The sequence below is a fragment of the Cyprinus carpio genome, unplaced genomic scaffold (genome assembly GCF_018340385.1).
Source record: "Cyprinus carpio isolate SPL01 unplaced genomic scaffold, ASM1834038v1 S000006738, whole genome shotgun sequence".
Classification (NCBI taxonomy): Eukaryota; Metazoa; Chordata; class Actinopteri; order Cypriniformes; family Cyprinidae; genus Cyprinus; species Cyprinus carpio.
The window spans coordinates 72,339-86,957 of record NW_024879337.1 but is presented as its reverse complement, the minus strand read 5'-3'; the positions used below and the strand labels follow the sequence as shown (position 1 = coordinate 86,957).

Here is a 14,619-nt window from a genome sequence, read left to right as displayed (position 1 = left end):
CTGTCCACACAGGGTGGTTATTACAAGCTGTAGGCCTATATTACTAATGATACACAAATTGTGTTGGACATTTCAGGGCAAGATTGTCACACTTTATCCAAGGGCAAGTTTTTCATGTGTTTTTAAATGTATACAATTTATTAAATAACAGTATTTCTGTAGCCACAACAATGGTTCCAGAGATTTTGCCATGTTTGATTTCTATTTTTTTTTTTGTATGTATAATGTGTAATGGATTTGAAAAAGTAATGTGCAATTTTGGTAGGTCAGGTACTATTAAAAAAGAAAGAAAAAACAGAGTAGGGAGAATAGAAAGTGAGACTATAGCCCTTGGTCTCACCCCTACCAGTATCTCATGGGAGGGAAGGTAAAGAGGTAGTATAAACTTAGATAAACATGGGGACATAACTGGGATGGCTGCTGCTCTCCCAAATGTACCATCTGAGAATCATTGACTGCTGACATCTTGACAGAATAGCTGTATGTGTGTGTGTATATGTGGGAGGAAGGGTGTCTGTTTGAGACCACAGAAAGAAGAGAAAACGAGTTGGAATTTGTTAATAATGTGACATGCATCAGTCTTTATATACTTTGAAATGAGAGACAGCTGAGAACAAACAATCATCAATCGTTGAAGAAGTTTTAGGCACACATGTCCAGTTCTCATAATTTATAGTCCTCTACAGGTCATGCTCTTAATAGGTTTGGAATTCCTTAGTCTGTTCAGCTGTAAAACCAGGCCTGTGTTTTTTTTTGCATGCGTCTACTAATGCGGCCCCTAATAAGGCAGTCTTATTAGGCTTTTGATTCAATAGAGCTGAACTCCTACAAGTATAGAGGACATGTGTAACAGGCCAGATAATTACTCCAAGGAGAGACAACAGAATGCACTATTAATTGATTGCAGATTGAACTTGCAGAGCATGATGATAGCAAGGGTCATGTGTCAAATTCTCAGTGATTACTGAAAAAATGTGCTTGGTCTATGATGATTTGAAAGGTGCTCTTAAGCAGCTAAGAGGTTTAAAGATTTTTAGTATACTCTCTTAAAAATAAGGTGGATTCAAAAGGTTCTTCAAGCATTGCCTATAGGAAGAACCAATGGGTGGTTCCACAAAGAAACCTTTCAGTCAAAGGTTCTTTAAAGAACCATCTCTTTCTCTTACTGCTTTTATAATCTGAAGAACCTTCTTTCACACAACAAAAACCTTTTGTGACACAGAAAGGTTCTTCAGATCAGTTAAAGGTTCTTTATGGATCCATTTGCATAAAAGGTTCTTCTATGGCATTGCTGAAGCACCGTTATTTTTAAGAGTGTATAACAAAACATTTCAGTCTGTTCTTTAAAACTATCATATTCAGAAGATTTGGAATGTGGTGCATGAATCATAGGGACTCATTTAACAAAGTTTAGTGTTATTGGTTTTTTTTCTTATTGGGACTGTTGAATGAAAAACATGTCTGCTTGAAGGTTATTTAAAATTTCTTTTGTGTTTCACAGAACAAATAACAGCATACAGATTAGAACATTTGCATAAACATTGGTTTTTATGCAGGTTGTTCTGGTGCAAAAAAAACTGATTGTTTGTTTCAAACAAACAATTTGTTTAAAACATAAGTAACATGTAACTGTTCATTTCTATGCTTGAAGCATGGACATGAAAATGCTTATATCCAATTTATTTTTTCCTTACTGCATACTGCAGATAAAATCCAGACTGGTGATTTATATTGATAACAAAATAAATAAAAAAAAAACCCATAAAATAAATCTGTACTCCTTCGTTTATGATGATGTCTCATTTCTGAGTGAGAACTAAAGCCGTTCCACACAAAAAGATGACCGCTAAATCTATAAAGTTTTCATAACGGGTCTAAAAAGCCCATGGCACACTGATTCCAAAGCTTTGTACGTCTGAATTTTCTGCATGTTAAAAAATAAAAGTAACCTCGAAACTTTAGTCCGTCATAAAAATAATTTGGATCAGGTTCGATTTTCTGTTTTCTTTGCATCCAGTAACACGCATTTTTGATAGAAAAAGGATGACAAATAAAGAAGAAGAAGAAAAAAACGCTATAAAGAAAATTTTGGACTCGGTGTTTTTTTTGTCTACCAGGACCTTAACTCTGTGAGAATAGTCCCATAACACAAGTGTAAAAGATATCATTGAAATCACTTTCAGAAAAATTAAATGTTTTTCTGGCTAATGAACCATTAAAAAACATTGACAGCCAATCAGAATCCAGACTGACTTTAAAGAGCTTGAGCATTTAAAATAGCAGACAAACAAGACTTATTATTAACAGCATAATTATAAGCCTTGTATACAATTATGCACATTTTAAAAATGAAAGCATGAAAGAAACTTACTACAAGAACAACAACAACAAACATAAAGAAAACAATATAGTTGGTCACCCTTCACATTTTATTACATCGATGAACATTTTCATAAAAAATAAGAGTGTATTCGGTGAGGGTGTTTTATCAATCTATTTCAGTTTTCTAAATCTCTCTCTCTTAGATAAGCGTTTACACAGTATAATGTAAAGGCCATCACAAAAAATAATACATAAAGAAAGGCAGGATATACATAACTAATATGCTAATTTACGAGTCTGAACGAAATCACACTCATTACAAGCATGGTCCGCTAACCAACTGTTCATAATATTGTACATAAAAAGCTACAAAAGCAAGGGGGAAAACTGCTGGTCAAAATACGACTATAAGTGACGTGAGGATGGATATATACTTACTGCAAATGTTTTAACAAGGACTGTAACAGCATACATATAGTTACAATCGACAATTATGATCCCTAATCAAACTTCAACCCACCTCTCAAAGCCCTGTGGATAAGTGAACGGCTCCAGTGTGGAACGGCATGATCGGTTTTCCCCAAGACACCCAGGTGTTATTGTACTCCCGACCTCACTCTCAGAGCCTGGAAGAAAATACACTCCATCAGTGAGTGGATGGACGGATCGTCACCCCGTAAACACCCACCCTAGTTATGCGGCCTAAGGATGACACCGCCACCATTGCCTATAGTAACTTTGTTTGTTGATTCCTTTCTGCATGGTGGGAGTGTGTAGGAAAACCACGGGTCACCCAGGCAACCAAACCTTTATAAGACAATAATGAAGTTTAAGCCATTATTTGCATTAAATAAAATCATCTGATGAATAAAAACATTCTGATTAAGTGGTCCATTAATACCTCATTACCTATCATCTCATTATCTTCAATATATTTGCTGAAGTCAACATAGGGGGGACCACATGTAATTTGACTGTACAGACTGCTACTTGTCTGCTCTTCATCTTATGCTTGCTGGCAGTAACTTTATACCTAGAAGAAAGAAAGAAGCAAATGGAAAAGCAGCTGTGCTAAATAAATAATACATATGCACTCAGTATTGTGTGCATGACTTACCGAGCCCAGGACATGGACCTCTCTGTGGACTCACTCAGGGAGGTGAGGATCTCCAGCAAAGCTCACCACCTGAAGCCTATAAGAGCCGGATGGTGGCCCCAACCGATTAGTCTGATTACTGGCTATATGAAGGTAACGGGGTGTTTTGACACCATGAAGCCATCGCTTCTTTTCTCTGTCTTGATTTGCTGCTCCACTAGTTGTGGTATCTTTCATTTCTCTGAGGGCATCCATGGTAATGGCACTTCCTATACACCATGTCTTAGTCTGAAATATATTCTTCACACCTTTATAAAAGAAAGTTTTTTTTAAAAAACTGTTTTGTGTTTTTAAAAAATTTTTTTTTTAATTCTCCTTTTTGCTATTTTTTCGCAAGCTGATAGAATTTAAACTTGGAATTTCTATATTGTCAGCTCTATGTGATAATTTTCAGTGCATGCCCAAAAAAAGAAAGCCCCTTTTGTGAGATTCTTAAAGGGATAGTTCACTCAAAAAACATAAACAGTCTGTCATCATTTACCTTCATATTGTTCCAGATCTGTATGCTGTTAAGACATAATGAAATATGTAAGTTATTTGTCCATACGTCACAAAAAAATGACTCTATATCATTAAATTTATATTTTGGGTAAAGTATCATTTTGATAATATGAAATATGATTTCTAAATACTGATGAGCCAACAACACTCAATATACTTACTTCATTCATCTTTGTATATTTGAAATACTCTCAGAGCCAGAAACAAATAAGGGTGTGGGTGACATTTCTGGGACTTATTATTGCTCTCAATGGCGCAATCAAGCTGAGCAACAGGCTGGCAAGCTGCCACATGTATCTTTATTAATGATCTGATTTTTTTTTTTCCCTTTTTATATTTTCACGGTTTTCTGGAATTGTTTTAGCAAAATTTTGCTAAAAAAGCATATGCGTTGTTTAATATAAAAATGCTGCCATATAGGCTAACGTGACCTACACGGCGCACGTGACAGAATGTCGCCAACATGTCAACATCTAAGTTTATTTATTTATTGGAAATGTTCAGCTGATATCTCTATGCACCGAAAAAAATGCAATTAAAGTGACTGTAAATAAAAGTAATTAGGCCTACTGTAACTTTAGTAAATGTGCTTGTTTATTTTAGCTCTTACCTAAAATATCCAGGTCGACTTTAAAATTGATAAAATGGGTGTGGATATTTCCAAGGACATTCTCTGCAACCTGGGGCCGTACTGAAATTTTCCATCACCCCAAAGGAGGATGATATGTAGCCAGTGGCGTGAACTCTCGCTTCCACGGATCCGCTTTGATAGAAAATAAAGTCCCATATGTAATCATAGTTCCCTATCGCAGTAATAGTGCGGAACACCAGAGCGCTGTTTGCCATCCCACCATACCCATTATGAAAGAAATCTGAGAAGTGTCGCCGCAAAGGTCGTCCAATGTCATGTTCAAAAACACAGATGGAGTTTCTGAAACGCTGCGTGACGTTGCGCCAATATAGCGGTGGGTGTCTAAAGGGTGGCGGCGTCGGACAGTCCCCCCCACGCACGAGCTCGGGCGAAGCGACCGATCCCAATATTGAGTCCAGGAATTCGTGAGGATCACCCCAGGCGTAACAGAGCGAGACAGAATCGCCCCGCACGTGAGTTCGTACCACCTTTTCTCCTTTAAACCGAACATCAAACCCCCGCATCCCAGTCAGGAGCTAAAAACCAAACGCGAAGCTCCAGTCCAGATAAATCACCTGGTTGTTTTTAACGCTGTAACGTTTTCCTTCAAGATAATACTGCTGTGGTCCTAAACCAGAAGGCTTCTTCCTTGGCTTCAGCGAAGCGTGATTTTGGGATTTCTTTGTAGACTATCTTTTTTAAATTATTAGCTTTGTATCTTGCCAATAAATTCATCAATGGTGTCAAAGTATTGACCGTTGTACAACAACCTGTCAAACAGTCCAGTTCGACGAGTTGCTGCTTTCGTGATTGATCACGCATCTCGAAGCCCACAGGATGGATGTACATGCCACTGAAATCGCGGAAAAAAGAGATCCAGGTCTTGCGGTCACCACTTTTGATGCCTCTCGGCATCCCTTTCAAACGGCAGCAGTTTCCTTTTTTCTTTGGATATACCAAAACTTTCACTCAAAGGTTTTTCGGGTTTTGGAAAACTTGACTGAGGAACGTGAAGAGCTGCCCCATCTCCGATTGTCACCGTCCGGGCTGTGAAGGGTAACCTGAGGTATTGTATTTCTTCTGAGTAACATCACGATATTGCAGTGCCCAGATAACGGTCCCACCACGTACTCCTTCAGGTAACCGGCTCGCCAAGAACACAACGACGCTCGCTTCGCGGCGGGCTTCTGTCCGCTGGAATCCAAGTAGCGCAGCACATCTGCCTTCCTCGGCAGCGAGAGGTCAATTAAAAGGGGAAATTCTCCGAGGCTTTGCTTAACGAATGGGAGATTTTGGGGAAGTGCCCGGGGGACAGACTTGTACCCTCTGCTGTTAGGTCTGGAAAAAAGACTTTATCTGAGTGTGACTTGTAGGGATCCTGGGCGGGGGACATACATTTTGGAAGCCGTTTGAATTTAAGCATATCAACACGAGTTGAGATACTGAGATAAGTCCCAGAGATCAGTAAGTATTTTAAAGAGAATTCATTTTTGTACGACCAAGATCTCTTTGTGCTTGAAGGCAACGCTCGCGTCTCGAGCGTGAGAGTGCAGAATGGGTCTCAGATACCTCAGTATGCTAGTAGTAAATGTTATAACCACACCCCACATGAGCTGCTCCCCTAAAGTTCACACACGACCTCAGTGCTTTAATGCAATCATGTTTATTCATTTTACACCTGCAGTTCTATTTTATGTGCATGAACCTAAATGTATAATTTGTGACTTAATTTGTGGGTTTTCCCAGCAGCACTCTAATTTAAATTTTGTAATTTTTAAAAAAGCATTGGTGTAGTTTTTTATGTGAACGTTTCTTGACTTTTGGAATCTAGTATATCTTTTATCCTTTTTAACTTTTAATGGACTAGGGCCGGAAATGTTGATTTTTTGGTATATTATAAAAATATATACATATACATATACATACCATACATAATTTTAGCTAAATCAGTACTACATATACTATTGACTAAGTGTAAACCCAAAGCATATTAAATTTAAGCAATGTTAACCCCAACAAGCAATGTGAAATGAACACTGGTTTAACACTCATGTGGAATTTCAGACATTAGCATTTTCCCTGGTTTTCACTCATTCAAATCTAAGTTTCATTTCCATTGAGGGAGGAAGGAATGTTCCTCAACAGTTCTCAGTTTTTTTGGGACATGCCCGCATTTGTGCTTAAAGGAAAATAATTCATTTCTTGATAAGGTGTGAGTACTACAGAAAAGTCTTTTTTTTTATGATAAGTTCTTAAAAAACACTTTTGAATCCCGGAACAAAATCAGAGAAAAATTAGGGTAACCATTCCAAATTAAGTTCTCTTAACTGAGGGTCAAAATACAATACAAATACTCTCTTCATTCAGACCATGCCACACAGACAATATTCTTTAAACAAAGGTTACAACAAAAAAAAAAGTGAACAAGACTTTAAAATCTGATAGCATTTGTTCCTATTTTGGATTTATGATTTCAGATATGCCAATCTCTTTAAGTTCCCATTTTCAGGGAAATTTTACAAAATACCTATTGAAAGGACCCATGCAGTTTATTCATCTACCCAAATGAGCATTTTTTTTTGTGAGTAATTCTCAATAAATTTGATTGAAGATACCATTTAAACAAAATTGCAGTAGACACTGTACTAAATAAAAGCTTCAAATGCAAAAGTGCAATATATATAAGTAGGCTACATCTTGTTTAAAGGATGTTTAGATAATTTTATTAGGGGAAGAGAAAATACTGGCCAAGAAATCAGATAACAAACAGGAGGGTTCCCTGAGACATTTACTTAAATTACACTATTGCACAGTCATGCTTACATAAACATAGCTACTGAACAAGATTTGCTCCCTTGTTAACTCTTCATTCTGTTGTATTAACTCTTCACTCAGTTGTATGATCCTATTCTGACAATTTCCAAATGTTCTCCATGAGCAATATATATTTTTGTCTATTTCAGTTTCAAATAATACCAGAAAAGTGGTAATTACACGGTGAGTGTTTGCAATGAAATAAAATGCAAAGATATTAATGTAGCTAAGGTTGTTAAATTATACTACACCATTTATATTTACAATTATAGCTAAAGATTATGATTCAGGAAAAACACATTTTGTTTCTACCACAGAATCATAGGACTGAAATTGAATCTGTTTTTATTATTAATTGAATATGGTCAACGTGACATTAAATCTTAGCTGCAAAAAGTTCTTGTATTGAATCTGGTTTTGCCGTCGCAGATTAAATTACTCCATACTCTAATGTCTCAGGATAATGTTTTTTTTTTTTTTTTTTTTTTTTGGAAGTCCCAATACGCCAATTGCAGGGCAGACTTAAGGGTAAAAATCACAAGTCCGTGCTGCACATTTGAACTGCAGATGTTCTGTGTGACCTGGAGATTCTGTGTGTTGACCTGGTCTCGTCTGTCTGATTGCATCACACCTGTTTTAACTTTCTCATGTTTAAACATCTCTTGTGTGAACTCTATTTTTGCAATGGGCCCCCATCACAGGGGGAGGACAAAAGAGTGGGGATTTTTTTATGTAAAAAATTGTATTGCAATTGGTGCCCCCTGTTGGTCACAAAATTTTTGTGCCATGGATTTTACTTGGAAAAAAAAGATTTTTTTTTTCCTCAGTAAACTTTAAAATAAACACAAATGAAAAATAAACATATAGACACACATACTAGTTTATTGATTATATTATCTATATTATCCAACTGATCAGTGATCACAAAGTGATACAGTGAACAGATGTTTTAAAAGAAGAATAGAGAAACTGACAGATCACAAAGAACTTTTCGAAAAAATTTTTTTACTAACAAGTAATGAAGAGAAAAAACTTTGTTATGCTGAAAAAAAGACAAACTTGCATATAGTATGCAACAACTCAGACATTTTCCACTATATGATTTTAATTTGCTTTCACCTAAAACACCTATCCAAATCTCTGCAAAAAAGACATCAAATCTACGTAACACGTTGAAAAATTTGGTTTTATGAATAAAAAATTTATAAATGCAAAAAAATACATAAATAAATAAATAAACAAATATAACAAGATTCATATACTGCCACAGAAAAATACAGAAATATATTTTTCTTAGTGAAAAATTTTAAATTACATTTTATAAAAAGAAGATAAATAACAAGTTACGTTTTCCCAAAGAGATTTTAACCTACTTGCAGTGAATAAATGAAGTAAAAGTTTCTCCCTCAACTAAGCAGAATACACATAAGTTAGAAAAATTAAAAAAATAAAGCATTTTGGGAGTTTCTGTTGATAAACATTATGGAAATATTTAAAATGTACCTCTCTGATTTTCTTAGAAATGCAGAATTTTTTCAGGAAGTAACTTTAGTTTGACAAGTAAAATTGGTCTAGAAAAATGTACACCTAGGGGATGTATATACTCTGAATAATGTAACACTCTGACTTTATATATAAGCTATATTTTTATCAAGAAGCAAACTTCATCCAATAAGAGTTTGTCACATTTACATTACATTTAGTCATTTAGCAGCTTTTTATCCAAAGCACTTACAAAGAGAACAATGGAAGCAACCAAAATCAACAAGAGAGCAAAGATATGCAAGTGCTAAACAAGTCTCAGTTAGATTAAAAAGTTTTTTTAATATAATACAAAAAAACAAAAGAAAGAAAGAAGAAGCTAGTGTTTTTTTGCTTTGTTAATTGTGTATTAATTAAAGGAACACAAATAGATACAAAAGATTAGAGAAGCTATTTTTTTAATAAGAAACAAGTTAGTAAAAAAATAGAGTAAGGTTTAAACAAGTTTTTAAAGAATAAAATTAGAAGAGAGAGTGCTAGAGTAGAGGGTCAAATAAAGATGGAAGAGAGGTTTTAGCCGAATCTTAAGATGCTGGGATTGAGTTGGGCAGGTCATCCACCAGGGGGAAACATTCATTTAAAAGTCAGAAAGTGGATTTTGTGCTTCTTTGGGATGGTACACAGCGACGTTTATGCAGAACGAAATTAGAGGGCAATAAGTTGAAGTTGAATTTAAAGGTAAGGGTGGTTTTGAGGCAAAACACAATGCCTTGAATTTTATGCAAGCAGCATTGAGCAGGCAAATTGATAAAAAAGGGGGTGTGACTGATTTTTTTTAGGCTCTTAAAATTAATCTTGTAAAGTTCGGGATTAATTGTAAAGGTTTGATAGAACTGGCGGGAAATCAAAGACGAAAGTAGGGGAAAAATTGAAAAAAGGAGTTTGAGTTTTTTTGAAAAAAGGGCCTGCTTCTTGATAAAAAATTTGCAAGGGCGGTCCCAACCAAGCACGCCGGGATTATCGGGGGGATGGAATGGGGAGGTAGGGAGAGGGGTTGGTGGAAAAGGGAGGGCCGAGATTTACATGAAATGACACCCCTTGGATTTTCATTTTCATTATTTTTTATTTTTTTTGTGACATATTATGTCAAGGGGTTTAATTGAAAAAAGGGCCCCCCCGGGAAGTTGTGGTTTTGGGAAAAAGTGAATTTTTTTAATTTTTTAAAGGGCCCTTTGGAAAGAAATGGGCCGGGGGTGCCTACAACCCCCCTTAGCAGTTAAAATTCACGGGAAAAAACCATGGCTTCACGGGCTTCATACTTTTAAAAAAAAAGGGGTTTTTTCCATATAATAGTAAGGTTTCAAAAAATTAAAAAGAGAAAATTTAAATTTGAATAATATTAATTAAAATTTTCCCAAACAATTTTCCTTTGGGCCCTCAAAAAGGGGTTGGGGTTCCAAAAAAAGGGGTTGCCGACAACACACAGTTTGTAAACAAAGATGTATGTTTGTAAAAGTAATTTAAAAACAGCTTTAAAATTTGGGCCCCCCAACCAATCAAAATTTAAAAGGAACCGGAAACTATCCGTTTTAAAAAAAAAAATAAGTTTATACATATATTTTTTATTTCCATAAGGGACGCGGGAATTTTTTTTTTTTTTTTTGTCTTTTAAAACAACCTTAATGACCATGTTATTTTGATTTTTAAGACGAGGATGTTTCCCCAAGTGTGGATCTGTCAGATTACCATCTTTGGTAATTCCCCCATTTCTCCCAAAATAGATAAAGGGTAAGTGGCCAGTGAACGTAAGAAAAAACAGATAAACTTTATGGTTACCTATGGTTTTTAGGGAAAAATAAAAACATGTTGTAAAATTTAAATTAAAAGGGGTTTTATTATTACTTTTTCCAAAAGAAATCAGTTTTGTTTTTAAAAAAACTTTTTTTTTTTTCCCCAGTATTTAAATTTGAAACCCTTTATTTAAATGTCGGGGCCCAAAAAATAAACGGGTTGTGAAAAATGAATAGCACTGAGTGTGTGGTTTCGGGCCCAGTGCCAGCCAAAGTTAATTAGCACAGCCTACTGTAGGTAGGGTATCTTCTTTGTTTTTGGGGAAGTTCCCCGTTTGATTAAACATAATGTGAAATAGCCATGACACCCTTAATATATTATACTATTTTACTTAGCTGGTTTGGGGATTGTGCTTTTTGTCTTCTGTTTTAAAATAACTTTCCTGGGTATATATTTTTGTAATAAAACAATTCTGTTTCATAAAATTGGTACTGATAACAGTTTAACATTATTTACCTTAGCCTCCCTTTGGGGTCTTGCTATTTTTGCTATATTCCAACATAAATTACACCTCAATTAGCTATGGGATTAAGATTTTTTTTTGTTTTAGATGTGTTTAATAATTTATGTTGTTAGAATAACATTCTTTTCCCAGAAAATGCATTGTCTGCTGGATTATTTAGCCACTTTTCAGTCCCCCCAAAATTAAGAATTCCAATTAGTACTGTAAGACTTTGAATGTTAAAGCTTAAATTAACATCTAAACCACTCTTGTGGGTTTTGCTACTGTTACAATTAAAATCGAGAAGGGTAAAGTAATATAATGTATAGCAACACAGTGCAACAAATAAATTGAAAATGTTAGATTTTAGGGCGTGAAAATAAAACATTGACAATAATCTGTCGTACTGGTGGCACCTGGGGGGCCCCCAAAAAATTCTGCTTAGTCCCCCATAAAGTCTTGGGGAGTCCTGACATTTTATCCCCCCCCAGATTTTCCCCCGGGGGTTTACTCGATCCCTTATCAATATCCCCCTTTTTCTACAAAAAAATGTTTTTTTGTATCTGCATTATGAAAGGTAGGTTAGGGTTGGGGTAGGTGTAGACTTTAAAAAAAAAACACAACTAATTGGAGAAAAAAATTTTTTTTCCCCTGTAGCTTTTTCCCCTTTAGTAAAACCCCAATATAACAAAAAAATAATTACTTTTTTTGATTATGAAAAGGGGGGTTTGGTTGGGGGTAGGTGTAGACATTAATAAACCATAACTTTACAGTAGATTTTTCGTTGTCGAAGTACTACCCACTGTTTTAGTGGGGAGGAAAAAAAGGGTAGAACAAATCGACAGAACACCGGCCCTGGAGTTAAGTGTCATCAGCATAGATAAATAAACAAATAAATAAAAGCACATAACTTGGAGACAAACTTTTGATGACAGAATTAAAAGATCTATCTTCATACTCCAGTATAGTACCATCATCTTTAAATAAATCCAAAACAAAAACAACACCTCTGTCATGCAGTAGCAAATTCATTAAGAGACAATTCTATTCTTTGACGTAACAGAACGTTGCTATGCAACAAAAAACAAAATCTACTGACGCTGACGTCATAGCTGTATTACATACGACGGCAGGTGCTTGTTGACCAATCAGAAACTTGCGCTAAAAAGAAAAGCATACAGTTCAGTTGGGGTTTTAAATGAAAGGGGCTATTTTCCTTCACCACACACTAACCCAACTTTACTCTTTATTATCATTATTTGGACAAATTTTAACGAAAAAACATTTTTGAAATAGTGTCAAGAAATATTTACGTTAACAATCACGGTTTTACCCTTTTGATCCATTTAACACCCCCGCCCCAGTGGATTGTTTCGTTTTGAGTGACCCAGGCTTTTTCCCCGTAGCTGATGCAGGGGGTTGTTTACGTCGCGTTTAAACAGAAAGGACCATTTTGATCAAGAATTCGGGAAAGGGCCGGGGGCCCCAGTAACCACCGGGGCTTTTTTCATTTTCAGCTATCAGCAACGCCTTAAATAGTACTCGAGCCATGGACTTCTATATATCAATTTTAAATTGAATTTCCGGGGGGGAATGGGGAAGGGGGTTTCATGTCCGGCTCGGGGACGAAGAGCGGGGAAAAGGCCCATGGAGGCCAGCAGGTAAGCAGAGGATGATGGGGGGGGGGGGATGTCAGTCTGACCACTGCAAAAGGGGTTAATCATTTAAAAAAGGAAATGGGCCAAAGCGACCATTTTGATCCAAAAAAGCCCAATGAATTTAAATAGCAGCCATATTTACATCAAAGGGGAAAAATTTAACGTTTTTTAATTATTTTTATCCGACGGGGGGCAGATCTTCCATCGCCCTAGCCCTTTTAATTACAACGGGGTTTGGGCCACCCCCTGTGGTGAAGGGGGAACACCTGTCACGTCTGTAGATCCCAGTGCTAAGCTCCTAGTTAATGTTGAGTCGCGCACGGTCTCAAAACCTAACAAGCTCCCTTACTACACAGCACGATAGGCGCTTTAGATACCCAAGTGTTTGTCCATGTGTGTAGCTCATCAGGTTTTAATCATTACTAACTATCAAATCTGTTTCAAGCGAATGTCTTTCGGGTAGCCTGTTTCCCAAAGCGTGGGGTTAATCTTTTTTTGGTCAGTTCGGAAAAAAACGTTCAGTCAGCTTTTGGGACTTTCGCCATGGGCCGGGTGGTGGCCCTTAAATATACTAGCCGTTCGGGTTTTTTAAAAAAAAACGCCCTGTAAAATTATCCACTTATTACAAGGCTACTTTCTACCATTACAAGTGTTAATGTAAGATGATAATTTTGAGGTGAAAGTTACTCATTTACCTTACTTGGTGGAGACCGCGGAGAAAAAAACAGGGCAAAACCCTTGGGGAATGAGACTGAGAGGTTCCGATTCGCTGAGAGGTAACGGTCATTATTCAAAAATTTAGAATCAAGTATTATTTTTAAAAAAATAAATTTCTTTAAAACAAGTTTGTCGTAAAAAAAGTAGTTTGGCAAAGCCCCTTTTTATGTATTCTATAGTCTTTGCTGTCTTTTATTCTTCAGGTAAGCAGGCCTTTTGGCCTGTGCACTTACAACTGCCCATATTTCGACATGAGGGAGAATGAAGAGGGTGAGGTTTGAAGAATTAAACATTTGTGGATTGCTTCTGTTTCTGTACGGCACCGTTTTGTAATTTTTGGCTTTTTTCAATGAAAAACATCAAAACCCTTATATATGCAAAATTATTATTATCAAGTATTAGTTAATTAAAAATTTTTTGTGTATTTTTGTTTATATCAGTCAACGAATGTAAAATGTCTTAACGGTGTAAAATAAAACGTAAATTTTTACATCAAGAATATTTTATAGCATTGTTTGGAGCTTTTTTTTTTTTTTTTTCAGGGAAATTTGAAGAAGCCCTGAAGGTAAAAAAAAAAAAAAAAAAATTCCCTTTGTTTACGTATACCGATTGAGCAAAAACCCAAACAATTAAATAAAAGGAAAAAAAAAAAAGATGAAAAAACATGTACAACAATAAACCAACAATTTTGAATTATAAATTTGGTTAAAAAGAACTACCAGGGGTACAAAACAGCTAAGATAGAGGGGGAATTTTGTTTTAGAAAAGGGGGTGTCTTGGGTAAAAAAAGGTTGAGAACCAATTATTTTAGTCAGCATTTTGTGACTTTTTAAAACCCATTGTTTCAATCAAATGTCCAAAGGAAGTGCCCTACATTGATGCACTGTGTTTTTGTTTGTAATTTAGAGTCTGGACAAGGGGGAACAGACTAAAATGAATGTTTGAGCGGGGAGTGAGCCACAGTGGGGAGGGGGCCCACCACCGGGGGTCAGGGGGGGGGCTTGGCCCGGTAAAACCCAGACGCTGGAGAACCCGAAGGGATTCA

At 36.1% G+C, this 14,619-nt stretch overlaps 1 pseudogene; it reads right to left on the bottom strand.

The window, feature by feature from the left end:
* Positions 1–2,826: 2,826 nt before the first annotated feature.
* On the bottom strand, positions 2,827–6,003 carry LOC122144605 (annotated as a pseudogene).
* Between the last annotated feature and the right edge of the window lie 8,616 nt (positions 6,004–14,619).